The sequence below is a fragment of the Phaseolus vulgaris genome, chromosome 8, assembly GCF_000499845.2.
Source record: "Phaseolus vulgaris cultivar G19833 chromosome 8, P. vulgaris v2.0, whole genome shotgun sequence".
NCBI lineage: Eukaryota > Viridiplantae > Streptophyta > Magnoliopsida > Fabales > Fabaceae > Phaseolus > Phaseolus vulgaris.
In genome coordinates this window covers 33,129,030-33,140,299 of record NC_023752.2, presented here as the reverse complement: position 1 = coordinate 33,140,299, position 11,270 = coordinate 33,129,030, and positions in this window count along the sequence as shown.

The window sequence follows — 11,270 nt, the reverse complement described above, 5'->3', positions numbered from 1 at the left end:
ACCCTCATGAGCTTCTCTAACAAGAGATAATCTAATAGAACATTGGGGAACACAAAGACGTTTTCCTTTAAAAGAAAGCCATCTTGAATAAAAAAGTCTTTGTGTCCTCCCTTAAGACACTCTTGATAGAGGAGAGAAAAATCAAGGTCATCATGATAAAGTTCCTTAATGTGATCAAAACCAAGATATTGAAGGTTAAAAGATTTAGCAAGGTATATCTTCTAGAAAGAGCATCCGCCACAATATTTATTTTGCCTTGCTTGTGTTTGATCACATAAGGAAATTGCTCAATGAATTCCACCCACTTAGCATGCCTCTTGTTAAGTTTGTTTTGGCTTTTCAAATATTTAAGAGATTCATGATCACTATGTATCACAAACTCTTTTGGAAAAAGATAGTGTTGCCAAGTAAACAAAGCCCTAACAAGTGCATATAATTCCTTATCATAGGTGGAATAGTTGAGATGACTTCCCTTCAATTTCTCACTAAAATAGGCTATGGGTGGCCCTCTTGAAGGAGAACAGCCCCAATACCTATACTTGAAGCATCACACTCAATCTCAAATGTCTTAGTGAAATTAGGAAGGGCCAAGATGGGAGCATTAGTCAATTTTTCTTTCAAAGTATCAAAAGCATTTTGTTGTGCTTCTCCCCAATGAAAGACCACATCCTTTTTCACTATGTCATTGAGTGGTGCGGCAATGGTACCAAAGTTTGGGACAAATCTTCTATAGAAAGAAGCAAGCCCATGAAAACTTCGGACCTCATTCAAAGATTTCGGTGTAGGCCAATTTTGAATGGCCACCACCTTGGTTTTGTCCACATGGACCCCTTTACAACTCACAACAAACCCTAGGAATTCTATATGATCAAGAGCAAACATACATTTAGCAAGGTTAGCATACAAATGTTCCTTCCTAAGGGTTTCCAAAACTTGCCTAACATGCAACCTATGGTCATTCAAAGATAAGCTATAAATGAGAATGTCATCAAAGTAAACCACAACAAACTTACCAATGAAAGGTCTAAGAACATGATGCATGAGGCGCATGAAGGTACTTGGTGCATTAGTTAAACCAAAAGGCATAACTAACCACTCATATAAACCAAAGTTGGTCTTAAAAGCCGTCTTCCATTCATCACCCGGTTTGATACGGATTTGATTGTAGCCGCTTTTAAGATCAATCTTTGAAAAGATTTTTGAACCATGTAATTCATCCAACAAATCATCTAGTCTAGGTATGGGATGCCTATACTTAATGGTTATGTTATTTATGGCCCTACAATCCGAACACATTCGCCATGTGCCATCCTTTTTTGGCACTAAGATGATAGGCATAGCACAAGGACTCATGCTATCTTGCACCCACCCTTTTTCAATCAAAGCCTCAACTTGTTGGCGAATTTCCTTGGTTTCACTTGGATTGGTCCTATATGCGGGACGATTTGGTAAAGAAGAGCCCGGTATCAAATCAATTTGGTGCTCAATCCCTCTCAAAGGTGGAAGTCCATTTGGAGGATCTTGAAACACATCTTTGAACTCTTCTACCAAATTTTCCAAGCAATGAGGACTATCAACAAGTGTTTCTATGCTAAGAGTTCTAGGGATGGCTAAAAAAAGAGGATGATGAGCCACTATTTCCCTTTCAATGTCACGCCTAGACACAAGGAGTGTAGGCTTAGAACTCTTATCTTTTTTATCTTTTTTATCTTTTTCACTCTCCCTCTTTTTCTTCATGATAACTTGGTCCTCATGGACTTCTCTTGGAGAGAGAGATTTTAAAGTAACCTTGTGACCATGGAATTCAAAAGATAATTTGTTGGTAAAGCCATCATGTAAAACTTTTCTATCAAATTGCCAAGGCCTTCCCAAAAGAACATGAGTGGCTTCCATGGCACAACATCACATAATACCTCATCTTTGTATTTTCCAATGGAGAAATGGATGAGGACTTGTTTATTAACAATTATTTCTCCTACTTCACTAAGCCATTGTAATTGTAGGGCTTTGTATGAGAGATAGTAGGCAATCCAAGCTTATCTACTACTCTTGTACTAGCCACATTTGCACAACTACCCCCATCCACTATCAAGGAACAAATGTTGTTTTGAATAAGACATCTTGTATGGAAAATATTTTCCCTTTGACTTTCATCAAAAGGTTGTGAAACTTGTCCAAGAAGTCTTCTCACAACTAACAAGTCCCTTCAAGTGGACATTCGCTCTCTTCCTCACTAGATGGCATGAGAATGCAATGAATGCTTGGAAGAATCCGAATCATGCTCACTAACTACAATGCCCTCATGCATGTACATACTTCGTTTTGAAGGACAATTTGCAGCAATATGACCATAACCCATACATTTAAAGCATTTAGTGTTAGATTTCTAGTGGGAGACTTAGGTCTAGATGTTGATGGCTTAGATTCCTTGGGTTTGAAAGAAGAATCTTTGGAAGGATGTTTTGAAAAAGAAGTTTTGTTTCTCCAAGACTTGGAGTAGTATCCATTATTGGAAGCATTTTTAAAAGAGTTTTTCTTAGCAAGTTGGGCTTCCACTTCATTGCAAGATGAACTAAAGAGGCCCAATGATGAATACTCTTGTAACTCAACAATGTCTTGGATATCCTTCCTAAGACCACTCACAAACTAGCAACCATGGCTTCTTCACTTTCTTCTAATTCAATTTTAAGCACAAGCGTCTCAAGCTCCTTATAATATTCATCCACATTTAGCGTGCCTTGTTGAAACCGTTGGAGTCTCAACATGAGGTCTTTCCTAAAATGTGGGGGCACAAACCTAGCGCGCATATGATCCTTTAAAGAGTTCCAAGAGTCCACGGGAGGACCCTTGTGATAGATAATGTCCTTTACATTCCATGCCACCATTTCATGGCATAATCACTAAACTCTAGGGTGGCTAGCTTGAGCTATGCTCATCTTGGATCTCATGGATCTCAAAAATTTGTTCACACTTAGCCTCCCATCTAAATAACATTTGGATCACTAGAACCATTAAAGCAAGGTAGTTTGACCGAAGGAAGCTTGGACTTTGCATCATGGTAGAAGCCATTGCCGTAGTGAATTCTTTCCCCTTGGTGATGATGTCTTGTCCATGGACTTGGGGTGGAGGTCTCCTTCTCCTATGCTCATCTCACGGCCAACATCATTTGAAGAAGCTCTTGAAGATGGTCTATGAGATGATGTCCATCATGGATAGAAGGAGATGGTCTAGATTGTTGGACCTCCATCTTTTGCATTTTTTCCTCCAACCTTCTAATTGTTCTTTGAGCTTCATGTAATTCACCAAGAATGGAAGCTTTGGAAGGAGAATTCTGCTTGTAGGATGCATCACTTGAAGATCCAGCCATTTGTAAATAAAAAACAGCAAACACACAAAACAGCAAACAAGTTAAAAATTAGCAAAAACAGTGAGCTTTGCACTTGAAACTGCCGAAGTGAATTTAAGGCTGAAAAAGATATCACTCTCAAAGAAATAATGTTCTTGCTCCAATCTGATCTTGAGGCTTGGAATCCTCAAATGAAATATGTCAAGCAAGCACACCAATCTTAAGAGCAAACCACCACAAAACCAAAGAACAATAAAGACAACAAGAAAAGGTATAAGCAAGGAAAGGTAATTGCAAAAGGAATACTATATGTAAGACAAACTCAAAGAGTAAGAATGAAAGACAATCAAGAAATAAAGAACTCAATGAGAAAAGTAGGCACACAAAAGAATACCTAAGGAAAAGCACTAGAGTAGATGAAGAAAACAAAAAAAATTTAGCTACTGGAAAATTATTTTTTTTATGCCAACTGTGTTGATATTCACTGATTTAACTGGAACGTTGTAGAGCGAACTGGATATGAAATTTATACCACAGAAACTTCAAGATGTTAACTCAATAATGGCACTGGAATCAATTAAAAACAGTAAGCCAATTGAGAGAAATAAATTTTTTAAATCACTGCCAGATTACCGTATTTTTTCGGCAGGAATGTACACTTTTTTTATTTATTTATCATTTTTTGTGTACTTCATATTTTTGAATGATTCTTTTTTTATTCTTTTCTAACACTTTGAATATCTCAAATCCAGAATTTCAGAATTTTACAGTACGTAAATCAGTTGCAATAAGGAAAAACAGTAAGCACTCTTTTCAGAAACAGAGGAATCCTAATAAGAATAAAAACAGGATGATGAACTAGCAAAGACATAATAGAAAATGATGTATTGGAACTTGTATAGGTCTAGAATACAAGTATGAACTCAATTCTAAAAAGAAATGCACAAAGGATCAACATCAATTCAGAAATTATATGCACTAAAGCAAGAAACAATCAAACAATAAAAGTACTACTAGAAGTAATGACATATATGGAATAACATGACTTAAGACAAAACTTGACATGATTCAAAAATTAAAAGACACAACACAAATTGTAACAAGTGAAAGGAAGCTTAAGGTAAACTCTAGGAAGGATAATGCCATTCCAAAAGAGCAACCTTACTCATAAGAATTATGAGTGCCATAAACCTTTCCACAAACACTTGGAGCAAAAGAAAAACAGCAAGAAAACTCAATTAAAATTCTAAAACAGAAACTTAAATTGCAAGAAATTAAAGAGCTCTTGAAATAAAGTGCACACAACTCAACAATTAAACAAGAATGAACCTAAGACTCATGATACCACATGATGTGATTCCAATAGCCACATAGAACAAGATTCTTGACACTTTGAGGAATCACCTTGAGCTGGAAAATGTAGAGGCACTTTCTTAGAAGTTGGATCATGGTTCTAAGATCAAGAACTCACCAAAACAAGTACCAAATCCCAAACTCATTTGGATGAACCAAATATTGTCAAATTGAATCAACAAAGGAGAAGGAAAAGAAAAAAACCGAACAGAATTGAATTAAAACAAAAGAACCGAACAGAATTTAAAAAACAACAGAAAATAGGTGCTGGAAAATTAAAGGAAACCGAAACAAAACAACTCAAAACTCAACAATGAACAAATTGAAGAAGAAGAAAGGAAGGAGAAGAGAATGCTCATGAAGATGGAAGAATGGTTGGATGATCACGCCACTAGAAGAATGGATGCTCCTAGATGAGTGTGGAAGCCGCCACTTGAGGAAACCATGGTCCTTCAAGATAAGACTAGAGAAGAAGCTCAAAGCTCTCCAAATGCTCACTCCAATTTTGAGTATAGTTTCTTTAGATAAAATTCAAATCTGAATTTTACAAGGAAGGCACCTCTATTTATAGCCTAAGGTGCTGAAAATGAAAGCTAAACAATTCAAAATTCCCTCCAAAAAGCTTCTAGAACCGCCTAACAAGCAAGGAAGGTGTGATCCTTTCCTTCACTTTGGCACCCCTATTCTACTCCTACACCTATCTACTAATACACCCCCCTAAAGCTCCTAACTAAAACCTAAAAGATGCTATAACAAAAGAGGTTTCTAAGGTTTCCCTCTAAGCACCTTCAACTAAAGACACTACAAAAAGAGAAAATAAATGTCCTCTAGCTCCCAAGGCTTTGAACATGCTTCTTGTAATCCTTTGAGGTGGACTTTGACCTCCATGGGCGTCCTCCATTTGTGCCTCCACCTCTTCTTGAGCTTGATGAGTGGCCTCCATGTTCTCTTGGGCTTGATCCATCACCGTCGTTGGGCTCCTCATTGCCACGATCGCCGCACACTTCTCTGGGTTAGCTTCGATTCCCCGCTCTGTTAAGAGGAAACCCAAGAACTTCCCAGCCTCCACACCAAAATTGCATTTCTCAGGGTTGAGCTTCAGCCTGTACTTGGCAATGGTGGTGAATAGTTTTTCCAGGTCAGCTGCATGATGCTTCTTCTCTTGGGACGTAACCACCATGTCATCTACATAGGCGTGTACGTTCCTTCCCAGCATGGGCGAGAACACCCTATCCATGAGCCGCTGGTAGGTAGCCCCCGCATTCTTTAACCCAAATGGCATGACCTTGTAGCAAAAGCAAGACCGTTCCGTCATAAACGCAGTCTTGCACTCATCCATGGGGTGCATCCTGATCTGGTTGTACCCCGAGAAAGCGTCCAAGAAGCTGAGTAGCTTTCCCCCCGATGCGCTATCAACTAGAGCATCTATACTGGGTAAGGGGTAAGAATCCTTGGGGCACGCCTTGTTGAGGTCAGTGAAGTCCACGCACATTCTCCACTTGCCGCTTGCCTTCTGAACCAGTACCACATTCGCTAGCCACTCGGGGTACTGGATTTCTCTGATATGCCCTGCGGCAAGGAGCTTCTGCGCTTCGTCGTGGATCACCTTCCTCTTCTCCTCGTTGAATTTCCTTCGCCTCTGTCGCACAGGTCGAACCATAGGGTCCATCGACAGACGATGGCAGAGGAAATCGGGGTCGATACCTGGCATGTCGGATGCTGACCATGCAAAGGCATTCATGTGCTTCTCAATCACACCCATGATCAGCCTTTGCTCTTCTTCAACGAGGGATCCCCCTAACTTGAACTTTCTTCCCCCGATGTCCACTTCAACCCACCCTTCAGCTGGGTGGGGCCTTCTCTCATTGGCGATGACCGCCCTCGCGATCCCTGACTCGCGAGGAGTGATCGCGCCTCCCTCTTCTTCTTCAACTTGGGCTACCTGGGAGCCCCCCACCGCAGCATCCTCCATCCTCTGAGCGCCATGTATCTCCCTGACCACCGATCGCTCTTCGCGCACGCCTGGTGGTGGTTTCGTGGTGACGTGGCACACACTTCTCTTTTGCTTCAAGCTGTTCTCATAACAGCGTCTTGCCTCAGCCTGATCCGACTTGATGGTTATCACGGTCCCCTCCATCGACGGCAGCTTCAACTTCATGTGCCTCGTCGATGGTATTGCGCTCAACCTATTGAGTGTTGGTCTCCCCAACAAGACGTTGTACGCAGAAGGGGCGTTCACCACCAGGTACTTTATCTTTTCAGTGCGGGCTGTCGTTCCGTCAGTGAACGTTGTCCTCAGCTCGATGTATCCCCGCACCTCTACCTGATCTCCTGCAAAACCGTAGAGACACCCGGTATACGGTCTTAGCTGATCAGGGGACAACTGTAACTTGTTGAATGTTGGCCAGAACATGACGTCTGCCGAGCTTCCTTGATCTACGAGTACTCTATGCACTCGTCTTCCCGCTGTGATGAGAGAAATGACCACAGGGTCGTTGTCGTGCGGGACAACGTCCCGTAGATCAGCTTTCCTGAAGACAATGTCCACTTCAGGGTAGTGACTCTCATTTACCGCATCTACCGCCATCACCGATCGAGCGTATCTCCTTCTCTGTGAAGCTGTGCATCCCCCACCAGAGAAGCCTCCTGCGATCGTCTGCACTTCCCCATGCACAGGGACTTCATGCTGCTGTTCTCCAGTCTGGGATCCTGACGCACGATCACCCTGCGGCTCACGCAGGTAATCTGCTAGAAAACCAGACTTCACCAACTCTGCCAGTTGGTGTCCCAGTGCCAAACAGGAGTGAAGTGTATGGCCAAAGGCCTGGTGAAACTCGCACCATTCATTCTTCTTCCTTCCAAGTACCTTATCTGTCTTCTCTGGTACTCGTAGTCTTGCTGCTACAGCAGGAAGGGCGATGAGATCCGCCAATCCTACCATGAAGTTGTATCTCGGGGGTGCGTTATTCTCCCTTGCACGCCCCCTGCTCTGATCTTTGCCCGGTGCATAGGGACGAGGTTTTTCCCGCACCTTCTTCCCTTCTTTGGCCTCATGCACCCTTGCTTGTTGTGGCTTTCCTTGCCCTCCACGCGGTCTTGGTGATGCAACACTTCCCCTCTTCTCAGAAACCTCTGTTTCTGCCACTATGTGCGCCACCGCCCGTCGTCGGATCTCTGCAAAGGTGCTGGGATGGCTCCTGATGAGGGACTCGCTGAAGGGGCCAGGCAGCACTCCCTTCTTAAACGCGTGCACCAACATATCTTCATCTTTGCTGGGCAATCTAACCACTTGTGCCCCAAAACGGTTGAGGTAGTCCTTCAGCGACTCACCTTGGTATTGACGCACGTCGAATAAGTCGTATGACACCACTGCCGGTGCTTTGTTGACGATATATTGCTCAGTGAAGAGCTTTGAAAACTGAGAGAAAGACGTGATATGTCCTTCTGGTAAACTCACGAACCACTCCATGGCGATTCCGCTCAACGTGCTCATGAACATCTTGCAGTACACAGCGTCTGAGCCCCCAGACAACATCATCTGGGTGTGGAACGCCGTCAGATGCGCCTTTGGGTCTTCTACCCCCTTGAACGATGCCTTCACCCCCACCAGGTTGGGAGGCACCATGGTTCCCATGATCTCAGGGGAGAATGGCATGGGGAATGCTCTTAGAGGTGAGGGCTGCCTAGACACCCTTTCGTCAACAATGCGTTCCCTCTGCGCCTGCAACGTCCTTCTCAACTCTTCGTTGACGCGATTCAGCTCGTCGTTCCTGCTTTGCGACGCAGCCAACTCCATCTGCATCCTTTCTTGTTCAACTTTCGACGCTGCGGCGTTATCCTGCAGCGTGCGCACCATTTCCAGGACCTGCGCCATTGTCACAGCTCCTTCGTCAGCAGATGGCGCAAGTGATGGTTGTCTGTTTCTAGGCATCTTTCTCTATCAAAGAGACTGATAAAACTCTGGTGAGCTTCAAAAACTGTGGTGTATATGGGACAACGATTCACTCATGCCCCACGGTAGGCGCCAAATGATCCTGCCGGCAACTCGAACGTGGAGGAATCGCTCTGTAGCACACTCTGTCCCGTCTACGCGACTGCGTTTTCTACAGAATCACCCTCAGAACCTTCTCTTGGATCTCCAAACGTGACCTGCAAAACACACAGACGGCGCCTCTAGCGGCCGTTTGCACTCCGACGATCAAGTTAGTCCACAGAACCACCAAATGAGAAAACTAGTAGTGTGTGTGAAAAACTCTTGCTCTCTGTTTTTTTTTTTCGTATCCCCCTCCTCTCCTTGATTCCTTCCTTTTATCTCTCTCTCTCTGTTTTCTGGGCATAACAGAATTCTGTTATGCTTTTCTGGCATGTGTCAGAACCCTGTTAGGCTTTTCAGAGACAGTGTACCTGCAGAATCAGAGAGTGTGGGTGTCTGTGCGTGTCCGCGCGTCTCTGCGCTGGGCTGCGCCTGTCTGTACCCTTAATGGTACGGAGTGCACTTTTGTTTGGACCGCACCCCTCTCAGATGGTGACACGTGGAGGCCTGCAACTCACATCTAACCACACACGTGTCACTTACTGGAAGGGCTCTGGCGCTTCTTTTTGTGTGCCTAAGTTACGCCCTTGCAGAGTAACTTAGGATATTTCTCTCATCTGGGTAAGTCGCATACTCTTAGGAGAACGTCGGGTGCGGCTGGTCTAGGCACACTCACCAGACGTTGCTCTCTGCGTATACAGCTTACCCTTCACGATGTCACGCACGTAATGGGTTGAGGGAATCACCAATCACTGACTGGTTTACTAGTTCCCTCAGGCCACTCTCGTGCATGATTCCCTGAGGTGTGCTCATGCGAGATCCATGCGTAACGCTCTCGCTGGGAACCTCAGTCCCAGTTTAACTGCGTGTAACACGAGACCCCGATGACAATACACCCGATGACTGATCAGTGTTTATTTGCTTCTCGCGCTCTGCCTTCAGGCGCGAGTCTGGGAACTGGTCTGTCGGTGGCCACTTGGCTACTGACCACCGATCACCATTCTGGATGATCTGTCCCCCGACCTCTCTGCCGCCTGATCTGTCGGTGGTCGCTTGGTTACTGACCACCGATCACCATTCTGGATGATCGTCTCCCTGACCTCTCTGCCACCTGGTCCACGTGTCACCCTGCGAGTGGTCCACGTGGTTCTCTCCTGCTGACGTCATCGACTACCGATGACCGATCGGATCAGGACACCTTATAATAGTGCTGGGAAATCTAAAGTTTAAACTTTAAGTAAGGGCACGTTGCCCTCTAGGTGATATGTTTTTCGGTCGTGATTCTCTCTTTAGGCGATGAGTACGTCAATCTTAGGGTGTCATCTTGGCCAAGCCTAGCAAGAATGGCATGAATGATGATTCTATTACCAAAATTTTGAGAGCTTGAACAACAACTAATCTTTAAATTCTAGAACTCATTTCTTTTGTATCCTACATCTCCTTCCAATTAGTTTTCCATTACTTAAACTTATTCAATAAACACTAAAAAGGAAAAAAAAATCCCTATAAATTTGATTCGGAAAGAGACATTTGAATTCATTGATTCAAAGTCACTATATTTAACAAAACAATTCCTGATAATATATTAATACTATGTGTACATTGCACTTTATTTTATGTATTATATTAGTTACAATAATTTGAAAAGTATTTAATTTTATATCATAAATTAGAAAATGTTTAGAGATTTAGATTTTTATTTATTTTTTCATTTTCACAATTAGATATTCTAAATATTCTCCTTTTATGTATTAAATTAATTATAATAATTTGAATAATATTTAATTATATCATAAATTAGAATACACTATTTGGAGATTTAGATTTTTACTTTCTTTTCATTTTCGCAATTACACCTCTTTGTTGTCTTATTTAAATGTACATTGATTCTCACTAAATCATTTCCAATTACTCTCTTATTATCTATTTATGTTTATATCATATTATATTATAACCGTGATCCACAAATCTTCATACCATTTCACACTAGTTTAAATCAACATATATTATGAAACATAGAGAGGATCTTTCATATGTTTATCAAATCCGCTTACATTGTTTTATATATAATAAATAAAATAATAAGATAAAAAAATAAATTTAACAATCTTACTCACTTACATAAATATTTTCCTAAAATAATGTGTTAAAATAAGTGTAAACGTTCTGATGGAGCTTTAGAATAAAAATATTTTTTTTTTCAAAATTCAAGTTTAATTTAATGAGTTAAACTTGATAAATTAATTAAAAGTTTACTTTGAAAAAATTATTTAAATAGTTTAAATATATTATTTGGCTATACTTAAGAAAAACTTTTGACTACATACGTATTAATGTTATTATAAAAGTTAACTATTCATTATTATTGTTATTGTTACATATAGTATATAATTATATAAAATAAAATTATTAAATAATGCCACATTCAATATTAAAACGCAATTACTAATTATTTTAAGATAATACGTGCTCAAATTAGTGGTAACATTTTTTTTTCTTTAAAGAGCTTTAGTAAAAGAAATTAATTTAGAAATTGAT